Source organism: Rattus norvegicus, chromosome 10, assembly GCF_021556685.1.
Source record: "Rattus norvegicus strain SHRSP/BbbUtx chromosome 10, alternate assembly SHRSP_T2T, whole genome shotgun sequence".
NCBI classification, from domain to species: Eukaryota; Metazoa; Chordata; class Mammalia; order Rodentia; family Muridae; genus Rattus; species Rattus norvegicus.
The window spans coordinates 49,538,015-49,544,995 of record NC_141543.1 but is presented as its reverse complement, the minus strand read 5'-3'; positions in this window follow the sequence as shown (position 1 = coordinate 49,544,995).

Here is a 6,981-nt window from a genome sequence, read left to right as displayed (position 1 = left end):
GATTGAGGAGCCCGAGACAAATCGGGAAAGCACAGCCCACCGCAGAGCGTGAGCCTGATTGGGCAGACCCAGATTCTCCTCCATGATTGGTTAGAATCTTTTGATTGACAGTAAAGGCGACCAATCGTTGGTAGAACAAAGCTGACTGGCGGGTTCTAATTACCACTTTATTCTGTAACTTCGACTTTATTTCATTCTGTGACATCACCAAGTAGGTTTCTTTATCTGGCTATTACATTTAGCATGAGGTCCTTCAGTTTAATCTGTGGTGTCCAAAGTGACAAGGTTTTCTATTTTCGATATGTATTTCATTGTGAATATTCACGTTTCCCCCCTACATCTATGGATGAATAATTTCCATACCTTGAATCCTATGGATAGTCCTGCAATAACTATTGTATGCAGAAATCAATAGCACATTGACCTGAAATCCTTTATTTATATGTTCAGAATAGGAAGTGTTGGTTGTTACAATGTTCAGAATAGGAAGTGTTGGTTGTTACAGTAGTTGCATTTTAATCTTTTTGAGGAACCGTCACATTTTCCACAACGGACATCTACCCATCCACGCTTCCTTTGTAAACATGTTGCTCATTTACACACTCTCAACAGCACTCGTCAACTTTTCGGACTGTTCTGATAAGCTCACTCGTACAAGTGGCATCTTATTGGGGTTTGGATTTGCATTTTCTTGGGATTTGCTGATGTTAAAGGTTTAGCATTTGCATACACCCTTCCCCCCACCAATTTGGCCAGTTTATGTTTTATACCATAAAGGTATATATTATATGAAACAATGCAGTGGGCATTACCATTCTGAGGAAAAGGTTTATATGGTCTTATGTCTATGGTATAAAACAAACAAACAAACAAACAAACAAACAAACAAACCTACCTCAACAATTTGCCTTTTAAGAGTAAAAGAATAGGAATTCAAGGCCCATACCTAAACATAGTAAAAGCAATGCACAGCAAACCAATAGCCAACATCAAACTAAATGGAGAGGAACTTCAAGCAATCCCACTAAAATCAGGGACCAGACAAGGCTGCCCACTCTCTCCCTACTTATTCAATATAGTTCTCGAAGTCCTAGCCAGAGCAATTGGATTACAAAAGGAGGCCAAAGGGATATGAATTGGAAAGGAAGAAGTCAAAATATCACTACTTGCAGATGATATGGTAGTGTACTTAAGTGACCCCAAAAGTTCCACCAGAGAACTAGTTAACTTGATAAACAACTTCATCAAAGTGGCTGCATATAAAATTAACTCAAAGAAATCAGTAGCTTTCCTCTACTCAAAGGATAAACAGGCTGAGGAAGAAACTAGGAAAACTACTACCTTTCAGCTCCGGATCCAAAATCTGCCCAGAGAGAGCTGGTCTTTCAGGAGTGCTCTCACTCCTAAGACCACAGGCTCACAGGCTCACAGGCTCACAGGCTCACAGGCTCACAGACCAACAGGAGGGACAAGCTCCAGTCAGAGACAGCAAGACCAAGTAACATCAGAGATAACCAGATGGTGAGAGGCAAGCTTGAGAACCTATGCAACAGAAACCAAGACTATCTGGCATCATCAGAACCCAGTTCTTCCACCACAGCAAGTTCTGCATACCTTAACTCACTGGAAACCAAGATTTGAATTTAAAATCATATCTCATGATGATGATGGAGGACTTTAAGAATGATATAAATAACTCCCTTGAAGAAATACAGTACAACACAGGTAAACAAGTAGAAGCCTTTAAAGAGGAAACACACAAAAAAAAATGCCTTAAAGAGTTACAGGAAAACACAAACAAACAGGTGATGGAATTGAACAAAACCATCCAGGATCTAAAAATGAAAATAGAAACAATAAAAAAAAATCACAAAGAGAGACAACCCTGGAGATAGGAAACCTAGGAAAGAGATCAGGAGTCATAGATGCAAGCATCACCAACAGAATACAAGACATAGAAGAGAGAATCTCAGGAGCAGAACATACCATAGAAAACATCGACACAATAGTTAAAGAAAATTAAAAAATGCAAAAAAGCCCTCCTAACCCAAAACATTGAGAAAATACAGGACACAATGAGAAGATCAAACCTAATGATTATATATCTATATCTATAACTATATCTATATCTCTATCTATATCTATATATATTACGCACACACTCACTCACTCACACACACACACACACACACACACACACACATGCACACACATATATAACCTAAAGGAAGAGATGACCATAAACATACAAGAAGCCTACAGAACTCCAAATAGATTGGGCCAGGAAAGAAATTCCTCCCGTCACATAATAGTCAAAACACCAAATGCACAAAAAAGAATATTAAAAGCAGTAAGAGGAAAAGGTCAAGTAAATATAAAGGCAGACCTATCAGAATTACACCAGACTTCTCACCAGAGACTATGAAAGCCAGAAGATGCTGGGTAGATGTCATACAGATGCAAAGAGAAAACAAATGCCAGCCCAGGCTACAATATCCAGCAAAACTCTCAATTAACATAGATGGAGAAACCAAGATATTCTATGACAAAACTAAATGTACACAATATCTTTCCACAAATCCAGTCCTACAAAGTATAATAGATGGAAAACTCCAACACAAGGAGGGAAACTACATCATAGAAAAAGCAAGAAAGTAATCTTCTTTCAACAAACCCAAAAGAAGAGAGCCACACAAACATAATTTCACCTCTAAGAACAAAAATAAGAGGAAACAAAAATCACTATTCCTTAATACCTCTCAACATCAATGGACTCAGTTCCCAATAAAAAGACATAGACTAATAGGTTGGATACGTAAAGAGGACCCAGCATTTTCTGGCATACAGGAGACACACCTCAGTGACAAAGACAGATACTACCTCAGAGTAAAAAACTGGAAAACAATTTTCCAAGCAAATGGTCCCAAGACACAAGGTGGAATAGTCATTCTAATATCAAATAAAATCAACTTTCAACCAAAAGTTATTAAAAAAGATAAGGAAGGACACTTTGCACACATGAAAGGAAAAATCCACCAAGATGAATTCTCAATCCTGAATATCTGTGGTATGCTCCAAATGCAAGGGCACCTACATCCATGAAAGAAACCTTACTATAGCTCAAAGCACAAACTGCACCTCAGACAATAATAGCGGGAGAATTCATCACCCCATTCTCATCAATGGACAGACCATGGAAACAGAAAATAAACCGAGACACAGAGAAACTAACAGAAGTTATGATCTAAATGGATTTAGCACCTATAGAACATGTCATTCTAAAACACAAGAGTATACGTTCTTCTCAGCACCTCATGGTACCTTCTCCAAAACTGATCATTTAATAAGTCACAAAACAGGCTTAACAGATAAAAGAAGATTGGAACAAGTCCATGCACCCTATCAGATCACCACAGATTAAAGCTGGTCTCCAATAAAAACAAAAATAACAGAAAGCCCACATACACATGGATGTTGAACAACACTCTACTCAATGATAATTGGACAAGGAAGAAATGAAGAATTTGAAAACTTTTTAGAATTTAATGAAAATGAAGGCACAACATGTCCAAACTTATGGGATGCAATGAAAGCAGTGCTAAGCAGAAAACTCATAGCTCTGAGTGCTTCCCAAAAGAAACTGGAGAGAGCGTACATTAGCAGCTTCACAGCATACTTAAAAGTCTAGAATGAAAAGAAGCAAATACACCCAAGAGGAGTAGACAGAAGGAAATAATCAAACTCAGAGCAGAAATCAACCAAGTAGAAACAAAAAGAACTATCCAAAGAGCCGACAAAACCAGGAGCTGGTTCTTTGAGAAAATCAACAAGATAGATAAACCCTTAGCCAGACTAACCAGAGGGCACAAAGAGAGTATCCAAATTAACAAAATGAGAAATGGAATGGGAGACATAACAACAGGATCTGAGGAAATTCAAAAAATCATCAGATCCTACCACAAAAGCCCATATTCAACAAAACTCGAAAATCTGGAGGAAATGGACAATTTTCTAGACAGATACCAGGTACCAAAGTTAAATCAGGATCAGATAAACCATCTAAACAGTCCTATAACTCCTAAAGAAATAGAAGCATTTATTAAAAGTCTCTCAACCAAAAAGAGCCCAGGTCCAGATTGGTTTAGTGCAGAATTCTATCAGACCTTCATAGAAGACCTCATACCAATACTGCCCAAACTATTCCACAAAATAGAAACAGAAGGACCACTGCCAAATCCTTCTTTGAAGCCATAATTACACTCATACCTAAACCACACAAATACACAGCAAAGAAAGAGAACTTCAGACCAATTTCCCTTATGACTATTGATGCAAAAACACTCAATAAAATTCTCACAAACCGAATCCAAGAGCACATCAAAATGACCATCCTTCACAACCAAGCAAGCTTCATCCCAGGGATCCAGAGATGGATCAATATATAAAAATCCATCAATGTGATCCACAATATACACAAACTTGAAGATAAAAAACACATGAACATCTCATTAAATGCTGAGGAAGCATTTGACAAAATAATTCAACACCTCTTTGTGATAAAACTCTTGGAAAGATCAGGAATTCAAGGCCCATACCTAAACATAGTAAAAGCAATGTACAGCAAACCAATAGCCAACATCAAACTAAATGGAGAGGAACTTCAAGCAATCCCACTAAAATCAGGGACTAGACAAGGCTGCCCACTCTCTCCCTACTTATTCAATATAGTTCTCGAAGTCCTAGCCAGAGCAATTGGATTACAAAAGGAGGCCAAAAGGATATGAATTGGAAAGGAAGAAGTCAAAATATCACTACTTGCAGATGATATGGTAGTGTACTTAAGTGACCCCAAAAGTTCCACCAGAGAACTAGTTAACTTGATAAACAACTTCATCAAAGTGGCTGCATATAAAATTAACTCAAAGAAATCAGTAGCTTTCCTCTACTCAAAGGATAAACAGGCTGAGGAAGAAACTAGGAAAACTACTACCTTCACAATAGTCACAAATAATACAAAGCACCATGGTGTGACTCTAACCAAACAAGTGAAAGATCTGTATGACAAGAAATTCATGACTTTGTAGAAAGAAATTGAAGAAGATCTCAGAAGATGGGAAGATCTCCCCTGCTCATGGATTGGCAGGATTAATATTGTAAAAATGGCCATCTTACCAAAAGCAATCTACAGATTCAATGTAATCCCCATCAAAATTCCAATTCAATTCTTCATAGAGTTAGAAAGAGCAATTTGCAAATTCATTTGGAATAACAAAAAAAAAAAAACCAGAATAGTGAAAACTATCCTTAACAATAAAAGAACTTCTGGGAGAAATCACCATTCTCCATCTCAAGCTGTGTTACAGAGCAATAGTGATAAAAACTGTATGGTATTGGTACAGAGACAGTCTGATAGATCAGTGGAATAGAATTGAAGACTCAGAAATGAACCCACACACCTATGGTCACACGGTCTTCGATAAAGAAGGTAAAACCATCCAAGGAAAAAAAAACAGCATTTTCAACAAATGGTTCTGGTTCAACTGGAGGTCAGCATGTAGAAGAATGCAAATCTATCCATTCTTATCTCCCTTTACAAAGCATCAAGGACCTCCACATAAAACCAGATACAATGAATGTAATAGCAGAGAAAGTGGGAAAAAAGCCTGAACACATGGGCACAGGAGAAAATTTCCTGAACAGAAGACCAATGGCTTATGCTCTAAGATCAAGAATTGACAAGTGGGATCTCAGAAAGTTCCAAAGCTTCTGTAAGGTGAAGAACATTAGGCCAAAATGACAACCAACAGATTGGGAACACATCTTTACCATTCCTATGTCTGATGGAGGACTAATATCCAATATATACAGCAAACTCAAGAAGTTAGTCTCCAGAGAATCAAATAACCCCATTAAAAATGGGGTACAGAACTGAACAAAGAATTCTCAGCTGAGGATTATCGAATGGCTGAGCAGTGCCTAAAGAAATGTTCAGCATCCTTAATCATAAGGGAAATGCAAATTAAAACCATCCTGAGATTCCACCTCACACCAGTCAGAATGGCTAAGATAAAAACCCAGGTGACAGCAGATGCTGGCGAGGATGTGGAGAAAGAGGAACACTTTTCCATTGTTGGTGGGGTTGCAAATTGGTACAACCATTCTGGAAATCAGTCTGGTGGTTCCTCAGATAATTGAACATAGTGTTATCTGAGGACCCAGCTATAACCTCCTGGGCATATACCCAGAAGATGCTCCAACATATAACAGGACACGTGCTCCACTATGTTCATAGAAGCCTTATTTATAATAGCCAGAAGCTGGAATGAAGTTAGATGTCCTTCAACAGAGGAATGGACGCAGAAAATGTGGTACATCTATATAATGGAGTACTTGCCCAGCTATTAAAAACAATAACGTCATGAAATTCATAGGCAAATGGATTTAATTAGAAAATGTTATCTTGAGTGAGGTAACCAAGTCACAAAATAACAGACATGGTATGCACTCAGTGATAATTGGTTATTAGGCCAAAAGCTTTGAATACCCAACATACAATTCATAGACCACATGAAGCTTAAGAAGGAGGACAACCAAAATGTCGATGCATCAGCACTTCTTAGAAGAGGGAACAAAATACTCATGGGAGGAAATACAGGGACAATGAGTGGAGCAGAGACTGAAGGAAAGGCTATCCAGAGACTGCCCCACCTGGGGATCCAAAACAGTCACTATTTCTGATTCCAGGAAGTGCTTGCTAACAGGAATCTGATATGGATGTCACCTGAGAGGCTCTGTCAGAGCCTAACTGATATAGATTAGTAAGCTTGCAGCTAAACATTGGATTGAGCATGGGGACCTCAATAGAGGAGTTAGAGAAAGGATTGAAAGAAGGGGTTTGCAACCCCATGGAAAGAACAATATCCACCAAGCAGACCCCCCAAGGCTTCTAGGAACTAAATTGCCAACCAAAGAGTACACATG